The sequence below is a fragment of the Pogoniulus pusillus genome, chromosome 16, assembly GCF_015220805.1.
Source record: "Pogoniulus pusillus isolate bPogPus1 chromosome 16, bPogPus1.pri, whole genome shotgun sequence".
NCBI lineage: Eukaryota > Metazoa > Chordata > Aves > Piciformes > Lybiidae > Pogoniulus > Pogoniulus pusillus.
This window is the reverse complement of record NC_087279.1, coordinates 5,399,248-5,412,260: the sequence shown is the minus strand read 5'-3', so window position 1 is coordinate 5,412,260 and position 13,013 is coordinate 5,399,248. Positions and strand designations below refer to the sequence as shown.

General features: G+C 44.3%; 1 protein-coding gene across 20 annotated transcripts in view; it reads right to left on the bottom strand.

Moving 5' to 3' along the window:
* Positions 1–13,013, bottom strand: part of FOXP1 (forkhead box P1) — a 434,335-nt gene that overhangs the window by 326,426 nt on the left and 94,896 nt on the right. The gene's annotated exons all lie outside the window — the stretch shown is intronic.

The window sequence follows — 13,013 nt, the reverse complement described above, 5'->3', positions numbered from 1 at the left end:
TTTAAAGACAAAATTACATGCTTGGTAATACTCTGGGGAGCAGGCATTTCTATGTGGCCCATTGTTTGGGTATGATGCATGGCTTTGAGAAAGTGGCATTGTTAGAGGGATCATAAATCACAAAGGGGAAGTTTGATTTTTATTATGTAAAAAAGAAAGAAAGAAAGAAAAGGAAAAAAAAAAAAAGAAATCTTATTCCAGACAGGGCTTTCCTCTGCTGCACTTTCCAGCTTGTTTCAGCAGAAGAACCAGCATCAGACCTTTGTATACTGGAGGGGTCTCAAGTTGCTCAGATGATCATCACCCTCTTTCCAACCTCTGCTGGAGAAATAAGGATTCTGCAGCCTGTAGCACAGGTTTTGTATCACAGTATCACAAGGGTTGGAAGAGACCTCACAGATCATCAAGTCCAATCCTTTACCACAGAGCTCAAGGCTAGACCATGGCACCAAGTGCCACGTCCAATCCTGCCTTGAACAGCTCCAGGGACGGCGACTCCACCACCTCCCCGGGCAGCCCATTCCAGTGTCCAATGACTCTCTCAGTGAAGAACTTTCTCCTCACCTCCAGCCTAAATCTCCCCTGGAGTAGCTTGAGGCTGTGTCCTCTCGTTCTGGCGCTGGCCACCTGAGAGAAGAGAGCAACCTCCTCCTGGCCACAACCACCCCTCGGGTAGTTGTAGAGAGCAATAAGGTCACCCCTGAGCCTCCTCTTCTCCAGGCTAAACAATCCCAGCTCCCTCAGCCTCTCCTCATAGGGCAATCACTGATTCCAAGAGAATGTTTATTTTTCTAAAGACAATTCTTCAAGATAAAATCTGGAATATCAAGGAGCAGCACAAAAAAGTTCTGTGTTGCCTTCTGGAAAGTTTGCCTGGTGTGGTTTTCCACCTCAGTTTTCTTCAAATAATCTCTGGGTTTAGTGTGGTTATTTATTCTTAGGTGTATTATTTCTGAACTTGGAACTGAAGCGAGCTCTGTGCACTTCAAAAGCAAAGAGCAAATGCCAAAAATCACTTACTAGCCACATGCACCCACCTCCTCCTTCACAGCACACATGAACTAGCTAGTGGCCTACAACCACAAGAAAGTTATTTGCTCTGAAGAGGTTGACATATTCAGAGCTGAAAACTCAGCATGGTCTCCATGATACTGCCCAGCTTCACTTCAAACTTTACACTATGCAACCAGAGGAAAAAAACAAACCTAAAAGCCAATCAAAAGGCCCATGAGATAACAGGTATCACGATAAGAACATCCCAATGGGTAGCAGCAGCTCCTTGATACAACCAAACCACAGAGCCATTTGCAAACTGCATCAAGGAATCAATCAATAGATGATCAACTAAGCCAAGGAGTCAGAAGAGTCTCCAGGCTCCAAAAGCCCACCAGGCACCTCTGAAGGGTAGATTTCAGACACTACCACCTGCTCAAAGGATGGAAAGCCCACAACACAAGCGGGCATCATCATCTCTGAGGGGATGTGTCCCAAAACACAGATCACATGGGCTCATGTCCAGATTAGGGGAGGTTGCTCTCTCATGCCACCACTCATAACCTGCTCCATGCATCTACACTTTGTGTTTGGTGTAGGTTATCTGTTTCATGTGTCTGTTCACACCTAGTGGAAAGCTTCAAGCAGCATTCATTCTTCATGTCAAGCAATTCAGATTTGAGAAGTTTACTGTGGCAGATGTGGATACTGTAAGGGATGCAGCAGTACTTCCAACAGTGCCTGATTTCCACTTACAGTTCATAGCTCTACAAATGACAGTTTTCCCTGGGACTCAGTCCTACATCTCTGCATCCTGCAGTCCATACAACTTCAGGCCTACACTCACCTGGCCCTCCCATCCCATTTTTCCCTATTTCCCTGGATGCTTTCCTGTTGCAGCATATTACAAGTATGAATGCATTTGTGTGTTTTTTCAAACTTAGTTACCAGCTGGTAGCAGGTGAAGCTAAGTGGCAGACATCAAGGCAGACACCCCAGCCTCAATTCCCAGCTGGTATAAATCAGCAGAGCTCCACTGACTGCAGAAGAACTAAGGAACTGTGTCAGCTCATGCCAGCTACGAATCTGACCCCGTTCATCTGATTTGTCTCAAGATAGTCACTACAGTCAGAGTGTAAGAAGAATAAATTAGCATGGATTAAGTCTGGGAAAAACCTGCTGAGGAAACTTGACTGTGTTAAAATACATGTACTGATGTTAACTTCATTCGCTTGTAATTGTGCAGCTTAATAAGTCATATGGTCTAAATACCATTAGCTAATAGGATCAGTCCACTACCAGTGAGCCCTATAAGACGGGGGGGAAAAACAACACAAAACCAAACACACACACACACCTTTAAGAACCAACTGCTTGCAAATTTACAGTGGTTGACTCAAGAAACAACTGCCACGTCCCTCTGCCACCTTCAGGAGAGCTGACTTCACCCAGCATTGGTGGAAGGTTTGTCTGCCTTATTCTTAACAGTGTGACTACTTGGCTGCCAACGCTAGGAGAAGGAACTATTTATGCTCCATAAAAGGCTTGGACATAGTCTGCAATACAGGCAGAACTCAGAGAGCTAAATCAAGCTAATTATTTTGAGAGCTTCCATTTTGAAACATTATTACAATAAATTCCACGTGTTTCTCTCTGCTTCTACACGTTGTGAAGGATTTCCACTCTTGTGTGTTCAAAACAAGGGCATCATATGGAAACAATTACAGCATATAACTGACTCACTCCTGTGGATGCAAAGACTGCTGACCCATCTTTATGGGCATTTGGAATAATTTATGTTACACTTTAATGCAATCTGCTCTACTGACACCTCTGACCCAAAGCATATCGGGGTTTATGTTGGGTTTCTTTAACATTCAGACCTTGTGATCTATGCTGTCATGAGATGAGCTCCTCTCCATCAGCCACTGAAGTAGGGCTCTACTGATCCCCACCACTGCTCTTGTGCCAAAAGGTTCTGGTTAAAAAAAAATTTCTGTTTTACTCTTCCTGAGAGTTTGGTGTGACCAAGTTCACTCTTTTCCTACCTCTGCTGCAAGATCATAGAATCATAGAAGTGACCCAGGGAGAGGTGGCAATAAGTCTGGTGGGGAGGGGAAGGTTTCACTATGGTCCTGCACCTGGGTAGACACAATCCCAAGCACAAATCCAGGCTGAGTGGTGAATGGCTGAAAGCAGCCGTGATGAAAAGGACCTGAGGATCTGGGTTGATGAAAAGCTCAGCATGAGCCTGCAGTGCGAGTGCAGCCCAGACAGCAACCCTGTGGTGGGCTGCAGCAAGAGCAGCATGGGCAGCAGGGCAAGGGAGGGGATTCTGTCCCTTTACTCTGCTCTTGGTAGACACTGCCTGCAGTACTGTGTGCAGTTCTGGAGCCCCCAACACAAGAAGCACATCAAACTGTCAAAGTGAGTCCAGAGGAGGGCCACAAAGATGCTCAGAGGGCTGGAGCAGCTCTGCTGTGAGGACAGGCTATGAGAGGACCTGTGGGAAGGCTGGGGACTATTTACAAGCTCTTGTAATGACAGGATGAGGAGTAATGGGTTTAAACTAGCACAGGGGAGATTCAACCTAGATGTTAGGAAGAAGTTCTTTCCAGTGAGGGTGGTGAGACACTGGCACAGGTTGCCCAGGGAGGTTGTGGATGCTCCCTCCCTGGAGGTGATCAAACCCAGGTTTGGATGAGGCCTTGAGCAACCTGTTCTAGCAGGAGGTGTCCCTGCCTATGGTGAGGGGTTGGAAGTAGATGATCTTTGGGATCCCTCCCAACCTAAGCCATTCTGTGGTTCTATGACCACAGCTCCCATGCAAAAAAAATTAGAGTTCATTGCAACAGACACAGCCTTGGAGGCGGAGCCTTTGAGGCAAGGACAGCAGAAGCCTTCACACTGGCTCTTTAACCTGGGGAACACAACACCTTCAGAGCTTCAATACAAATCAGTGCTTGTGCCCGGTCCTCCAGTAAGCATCGAGGACACAGGAAGAGCCAAGCCACAGGAGAAGAACTGGGAGTGACAAGTAAATGCCTCCAGAGGAGCCAGAAAGTTGAAGGATGCTTCCTCCATGGGACAAACAGGGGAAAGGGGTCTGAACTTCTCTGCTTCCATAACAGAGAAGGCAGCCACCCTAGAATGGGACTCCTGCTCCATCCTACCTGCCACAAGCCCTCAAACTCAGACGGATCTTCTTGGAAAGGAGTCAAGGGCTGCAAGAGGCAATAATGGGAATCATGCCCACTTAAGTTAGCACAGCTCACTCTCTTGCACACAGCTGAGCCTGAGTGACCAAGGAGGCTTTTTGGACTCTCTGCCTTTATCTTCAGAGAGATGACATTGGTGACCACAAGCTAATCCACCCCAAGCATGAGCTTGATTTAAATCAAAGCGATGTGAATCGCTGCTTGTAATCAAGGTTTATATCAGAAAGCAGGAAACATGGTTTAAAAGCATTGATTTTAATCTTGTTTTACATTTGTGCTTTTCTATTTAGTCTCTCAAAGACTGATTCTAATTGGTTAGCAACTTAATAGAAGCTTTTCATTAAGCTTTTGCCCCTGCTAACCAACAGGTTATTTTCACATTCATTTGTATCTCTAACTCTCAGGTTATGACTATGTTAGAACTAATGCTGATTTTTATTAGTTGGTAATTCTGTTATTGATCTTCATTTGGTTGAAAAGTGGAATTGCAACAAAAATGAAAAAGAAAAAAAACCAACCACCACACACCATTTTTATTTATTAAATGAAAGTTACTTAAGGGTGCTGGTTCCATAATGAGTTTATGCATTTATGCATGTAAAACATATGCTGAGCATGAGCTTTCTAAGAAAACTGAATATAGAATCATTGAATCAATCAGGTTGGAAGAGATCTCCAAGATCAGCCAGTCCAACCTAGCAGCCAGCCCTAGACAATCAACTAGACCATGATACTAAGTGCCTCATCCAGGCTTTGTTTCAACACCTCCAGGGACAGTGACTCCTCTACCTCCCTGGGTAGCCCATTCCAATGCCAATCACTCTGACAACAGCTTCCTCCTAACATCCAGCCTAGACCTCCCCCGGCACAACTTGAGACTCTGTCCCCTTGTTCTATTGCTGCTTGCCTGGGAGAAGAGACCAACTCCACCTGGCTACAGCCTTCCTTCAGGTAGCTGTAGACAGCAATGAGGTCACCCCTGAGCCTCCTCTTCTCCAGACTGCACACCCCCAGCTCCCTCAGCCTCTCCTCATAGAGTTTGTGTTCCAGGCCTTTCGCCAGCTTTGTCACCCTAAGTATATTAGATTTCATCCTCTCACATCTTTGTTTTATTCCTAGAATGGGAAAGAAGCACAAAGTTTCCTCTCTATAGCTCTCAGGTATTTTGATTCACCGGAGGAAATACTGAAACTAACAGTTCAGCCCCAACCTAATGAAAACTGAAACTGAATTCTTGAGCAACAGAAGAGGTCATTAGTAGCTAAAACTTATCAATTTTCACATACACTAACACAACTGAAAAAGCAACTTCTGTTAGGTCTTTAGGCTAATTGTCTTGAAAACGTCAAAAGCAAAAGGTGCTATTATTTTGTATGCAATCTTTTTTTCAGGCTCACTTGTCACAGGTCTCAGTATTACCCTTTTTTTTTAATTTTAAATATATATTTTTTAATGAAACATTCTAGAAGTTAAATAAAGTTAATATTTTCAAGCTGTCCAAAGCTCACCCTACTTAACCTGCAGTTCTAAATTACTTGAAATTGCCTAAATATTAAGCAGGACGTAACTGGTACAGGCAATGAAAGGAAAATAAGGAACAGAAGAGAAGGTCCACTTTTGTTTTTCTTTAACCTTTAAGAAGCTACTAAAACACAACTTGTGCCTCCTTCTACAGAAATGCCAGAGTTTACTCAGAATTCCTTTAAGTAAGGATTGAGAGCTGGATAAGGGCATTATTTCCAGGTGGGGACAGGGATGGCAGCACTTGCTCAACTTCTGCATCAGCTCCAATAAGGCCCCAGCATCCTCATCACATTCTAGGATCATAGCATCAGTCAGAGTTGGAAGAAACCACATCAATCATCTACTTCCAACCCCCCTGCCATGTCCAGGGACAACCTACCCTACATCAGGCTGGCCACAGTCTGGCCTTAAACACCTCCAGCGATGGGGCCTCAACCACCTTCCTGGGCAACCCAGTCCAGGCTCTCACTGCTCTCATGCTGAACAACTTCCTCCTCACATCTAGGCTGAATCTCCCCACCTCCAGCTTTGCTCCATTCCCCCCAGTCCTGTCACTCCCTGAGAGCCTAGAAAGTCCCTCCCCAGCCTATTGTAGGCCCCCTTCAGATCCTGGAAGGCCACAATAAGGTCACCTCAGAGCCTCCTCTTCTCTAGACTGAACAGCCCCAACTCTTTCAGTCTGTCCCCATAGCAGAGGTGCTGCAGCCCTCTGAGCATCCTCATGGCCGTTCCCTGGACATGCTCCAGCATATCCACATCCCTCTTGTAATGTAGGCTCCAGAAGGAACTGGCTGCTCCTTCATGCTGCTCTGTCCTGCCCAGAGAAGGTAACACAGATGTGTCTACCCTCAAACATCAAGTGCAGGTGCCAGGTCAGTTTAAAATGCAGGCAAGTTCTTAAAATCAAGGGGAAGCCATATATCCATTGATAGGTCTTCAAACAGGAGAGAAAAGAGGAGCTGTATCTTGACTGTAAAGACAGGTGAGAGATCTCAAAGGACACCTTCATATCCAAGCTAGGAAAACACAACCAAATTACTGCATATTGATATATGCATCCGTGGGTCACAGAATCATAGGATAGTTTGGGATGGAAGAGACCTCCAAAGGTCATAAAATCATAGAATTCTTAGCTTGGTTAGGAAAACAACCAAATTAATGCATATTCATATATGTATCCATGGGTCACAGAATCATAGGATGGTTTGGGATGGAAGGGACCTCCAAAGATCATAGAATCATAGAATTCTTAGCTTGGTTAGGAAAACACAACCAAATTACTGCATACTGATATATGTATCCATGGGTCACTCACAGAATCATAGGATCCTCTCAGCTGGGATCCCAGAACATCCACACACAGTACCCCTGAAACCAACTCTTTGCATTACAGTCTGCTGTGAATCCCTATTAAAAAAAAAAAAAGGAAGCTGGGGGAGTGGAAAAAGGAGGGGAAGGAAGAAAAGCAAAGTCGCTCTATTGACTGCAGCATCTCTAGCACACATAATTCAAGGACTATAGCTGGTATGAATTGAGGCTGGGGAGGAGGGGCAAGAAGGGAGCTTTTTTTTATTAATCCTTTTTCTTCAGAAGAACTGCTATTCAATTAGGCAAATCCTCAGTGCTTTTACTTTAAGCAAACCTAAATAACAACAACTAAATAACCCAAAATACCACGAAGGAACAACACCTCGGACACGCAGTAAACATAAATCCATGGAGGATTCCCACCAGGATTGACATCCTGAAGAATTTACCAATGTTAGCTCTCAATAGAAGGTTAAATGAAATTAATCTGCATAGCAAGAAATAGTTTTGTTTGATAAGTGACAGCTACATATGAAAACTACCTAAACGCATATATGAGCTCAGTCAGGAGGGACTGGAATGGAAGAACCTACACCTTACAGGCAACCAGGCCAGAAAATAGAAATATATGCTGTTCTTTAAACACACCTTTAAATGCAATCCCATAAGTTTATATATTCTGTGGTAAGTTGAGATCCCAATTTGACAGTTTCGTACACACCACACACTAGCTCCCTATAAAACACACACAGAGTGAGGTATTTGCCTTCTTGGTTAAAGCAAGATTAACCAGAACAAGCTCTTTTCCAAAAAACACAATTTAAACCAGGAGGGGGGGAAAAAAAAAGCTTGTAATAAGAAGGCCATTTTAATGTTTATTTTATAATTCTAGGTGAATGGGTGTAGCATAAAGCAACAGTTATTGCCCTGCAGTCATAATATATGTGATCTAGAGTATGTTCAGGGAAAACCCTAACTGAGACAGAGGTCTCTAAATGGCTACAGAACTTGGGCACAAAAAAAACCCACAGCACATTTCTGCTAACCCATATCCAGTCTTCTGCTCAACTTTATTTACCATTCATAGCTCACTCCAGGCGAGTGAAGCTGCCTGTAATGCCACACAAATTTGGATATCAGCTGTCCTATGCAAATTTGACTCTAATTACGTATGCATTACTGAGCTATGAAATAAGTCAGTGTGTTGTGGTATGTGAATACACATCCCGCTCTTGTTTTTGAGCATAATAGTTTTCAGTGTCTGCTGAGCATTCATATCCTGTGGACTTTTTTTTTTCCTTTCTATCCTGTGGACTTTTCTGCCTCCTTTCTCTCTTTTTTTTTTAATGATACTCATTTTCTAATTAAAAAAAAAAAAGACATTTAAACCTGTTCTTAAAAGCAAAATGAATTCCAGCTGGAGAGAGATGAAGTAAAAACTAAAAGACTATTATTTTATATTGTGTAATGAATTAGCTTTAAAAAGGTTGAACAATAAACAAACAACTCCCTCAAAATATCTTTGTGAGCTAATTATGTACTAAGCAAGAAGTAATTTTATCCTTATACCCACATTTTATGTTTTGGGCACTTCTATTTCATGTCCCTTGACACCTTCTCCAATAATCCATCTACTTTATATTGGAAAGCCTCACATGAATAAAACTTTATGGCACTACAGGCATTTAGCCTTCCACTGACATTCCTGGCCTGTTCAATTCTGCAATTCAATCAAAATCAAATCTCAAAATCCTCTTGTCAGCCAGCGTTGCTTTCATATGCCCGAGCCCTGTGTAAGGATAACTGCATCCAATCTTTCCCCCAAGCAGTGCTTATATTGTTTTATTACAGTTCAATGAGTGGAGTTCAAAATTACATGCAGCTGCCTACTACTGTGGTCTGTCTGTGTTACGCATGGACACAAGTATTGCCCACCAGGCTTGAAATCATTCACTTACTGGTCTGGCAAGAGAGACTGTGAGCACTTCATTGTATGGAGGAACATCCTGCCTGCTAGATCTAAAGAGGGTGATGTTAGCAGATCAGTCCCTTTATAAAGGGATTGCAAAAGCCCTATGAAATGCAACTCAAACGGGCTCGATGTTAAGCATGTGGCTACTGCACATAAAAGCAAAGATAAACCTCAACATGCACTGCTCATTCTCAGAAAGCTTGTGAGGGAAGATAAAGGGCCGGGGAATAAAGGCATCTCACAGAGTTTTTATATGTGTTTTAAATGATGAAGCTTCATTTAGACAATTTTTATCTTTTCTTCCCCCCTTCTCCCTAATCTTCCAACTGAAACAAAAGGACAAAACACAAAGCTAATTAAATACAATTTAATCAGATGAACAATTCAGTGATTCCAAATCCAATAGCTTAAAAACTCCTGCTAGCACTAGGTCCTGTACAGCCTGGCTGGAGGGAGAGATAGCATCAAAACCAGGCAGGATTTCCATTCCCCGCTCAAGGTAAAGAGCTATGACCTAGTAACCCTCTGCTATGACCAGGGCTGGGAAGCAGTAGTAGCCACGAACCAAAAAAGGGAATGGGTCCACTGCACACACACTGGCTGGCCAGGTACCCATCAGTGCACCCAAGCCCCAGAGCTGGCAGCAGCATCCTTCTGAGCACGGACAAAATTCCTCTGGAGGCGCAAGCAACAAGATGCTCCCACAGGCTAGCACACTGCCCATTGCATTTGTACTGAGCCATCATTTTCACTTGGCTTTCCAACAGCATTTCCCACTTAACAGTGACCAAAATCAAAAGGGAAAAAAAAAAAAGCCTCAAAAAAAAGTCTTTTATCAAAGGCTATTCATCAAATATTCTACTGAGACTGAATTCTGCAAGCCTAGCAAGTGAGAACACAGAGGCAACACATAGTTAGACATCCTGCTGAGAAAAAGCTCTCTTGGAGATGAACCCCATTACCTTTCAACACACAGGTCTGAGAACCAAGCTAACCACACAACAAACCGCTGACTTGTGACAGTGACACTAAAGTGCTGCTCCACCCATCAAGGCTTCATTTCTTCCTCAAAAAGAAAAAAAGAAAATTGAGGTGGGATTAAAAAAAAAGGTATGCTCAGCTGCTCTGCAACTGCCCACCTTGTAGTGGGTTATACAGAGGCAAACCCTGTCATGAGGCTGGCCAGTGTCTGGGCTTTTACTAGCCCTCACTCAAAAGCAGCATAGATGATTGCACGTGCATCATACATGTGTCCATTAACCAGTTTCTACATCTACTCATACAAAGCCTGGGCAGGCAAATCTGGAAATGTGACAGTGGTGACCGGTCCTGGAGTCACTCACTGTCATTTCTCCAGTACAGAGGCACAGCCCCCAGCTCAAGCACTGGGATTCAGCCCACGAGATGCAACTTTGAGTTTCTGGCCCTGCCAAGGGTTTGCGATGAGCTAGTCATGTCTCCTTGGTGTCTATGTATGGTACAAGGACAGATTTGGGAGCATTTGCACCCAGTCTTAGCTTGCCAGGATCACAGCCATGTCAGTCACCTCCTTCTCATTTGCATCCAAAGACATCTTTGTGCACAAAATTAAGGCTTCTGTGTGAAAAATCCTAGAATCATAGAATCATCCAGTTTGGAAGAGACCTCCAAGATCATCCAGTCCAACCTAGCACCCAGCCCTAGCCAGTCAACTAGACCATGGCACTAAGTGCCTCATCCAGGCTTTGCTTGAACACCCCCAGGGATGGTGACTCCACCACCTCCCTGGGCAGCCCATTCCAATGACAAATCACTCTCTCTGCCAACAACTTCCTCCTAACATCCAGCCTATACCTTCCCCAGTACAACTTGAGACTGTGTCCCCTTGTTCTCTTGCTGATTGCCTGGGATAAGAAACCAACTTCCACCTAGCCACAGCTTCTATTCAGGTAGTTGTCGACCACAATGAGATCACCCCTCAGCCTCCTCTTCTCCAGGACAGCTACTCACAACAGTCATGTCCTCCAGTGTCTCACGTACACTAAGCCAAGACAGACAATCCTCAGAGGACAATACAATTTTTCTCCATTAAAGCTACCAAGGACATCAAAGGTGAGGGAAAGAGCAATAGAACCTCCACCAGCCTGCAGACCATGTACCTCCATGCACAGTTCTTCCCTTTAGGCTGAAACCTGCAGTTTTGGAGTATTCAGCAGCCAGTATCAGAGCTCCCCGGGATGCTGCAGGGGTGACACATACCATAGCAGCACACATATACACACATCCACAGCTCCCCAGGACAGGGAAGCACCTGGACCGCTTTAAGGACCAAACTTGACCACTCAAAACACAAGCAGGTACTCAGAACAGCAGATATTGTCCCTGTCAATATGCAATGACATAGCAACGTTGCAGAAGCCAAAATCTGAAGCAAACCACTCGAGTGTGTGCTGGGGCTAGAGGGGGAAAAACCGTCTCGCTCCACAAGCAGACTTGTAGGAAGTGACAAAGTATCACGTCTGCCTGCCACCCGAAATATATTTAGCAGCCTATAGATAGCAAACCAACGAGATCCATCTAGCAAGAGCCCCCAGCCACTCGTGGTGGCTTTGCACCCACAGCTTCGCTGTAAAGCCAAGGGGATGAAACACCAAGCGAGGAGCTGCAGCTCCCAACTGTCCCCTTTATCACCCACCACCATCGCAGCATTTACTGTAACACATGTGACTTAGTGAAGCCCCAGATTAATTAAATGAACTCCTCCATTAATCAATCAATCAATCCAGCACAGAGCAGTTGAAATATTGAATTACTTAAGAGCAGCATCTTTATATAGGACTTTTAAAGGTCTGCTCTGGAGGACCTTATCCCTGATAATTAAATTCAGCCTCACATGGAGAGGAGCATAAGAAACCCAGAGAAAGCCCTGAGGCTACAGGAGCAGCAGCATGGAAACGTCCCAGGGTGCAAGGGAAAGCCAGCTACTAGCAGCCTTGGGAAGCACTACCCCATCCCAGGGGCCAGCAAGCTTCTACAGAAGTAAACATCCCACAAACCACCATTAAAAACACGTCCCCAGACACTGACAGAGAGGGTTCCTACTTGTTCCATCAAAACCAGTAATCAAATAATTAAGCAAACAAAGATCAGGATTGCCCAATCATCAAGACCAGCTCACATCCAGCTGGCAGAGGGAAGAAGGAGGGAGCATGGCCATGTGCTGGTACTCTGGAAACACCTGAACACATACATAATGGTTGCAAAGCCTGTAAAGTCAGTCAAGGTTATCTAATTTTATATATGGTGAAATTTAGGCAGAGGGAGTTGAAACACGTTGGTCCCAAGATGTGCAGTGCACCGGCACGATTGTCAGTAATAAGAACACCAATCTCCAATCATCCTGAAAGCCAGGCACACAAACTGCTAATGTGATCAATTTTGTCATCTGTAGGTCCACTTGAACCAGTGTGTTTGGGCACTGAAATAGAGGGAATGAATTCTACACTTCTTCCCATCTTCATTTCAGTTTGCATGAGGCCACTGTAGCTATGGCCATCAATGAGAGAAAAGACAACAGGGGTGAAAAAAAAAGCCCAAACCACTATTCCATGCATGTAATCATTCCAATTACTGAAAAATCCCTTTTATCACAAACTTTTCACACAGCATGAGAATTGCTGCTTCCCTTAGGTGATAAAAACCAAGGCTTCACAAGGCTCCCCCTCAAAAAACAGACCTATAACATCTAGGCAAAAATAACTAACCCTGGTATGTCTTCCCCCACCCTCAGCAAATATTTATATTTTAGCTATTTTAGCTGCAGGAGTCTGACTTCAGTGATTATAAGCTCTTGTGTCCTTGCTTTACTGCTTCCAGCCCTTCCCACCACCACCTACCCTGCCCTGTGCAGGGATCTAGGTGAAGTGCATGGACTACCCTGACTGCTTCTCCAAAGATAAAAGGGGAACAGAATAAGAGCCTTGAGATTGTGTGATAAGATAGGGCATAGAAGACCTAGA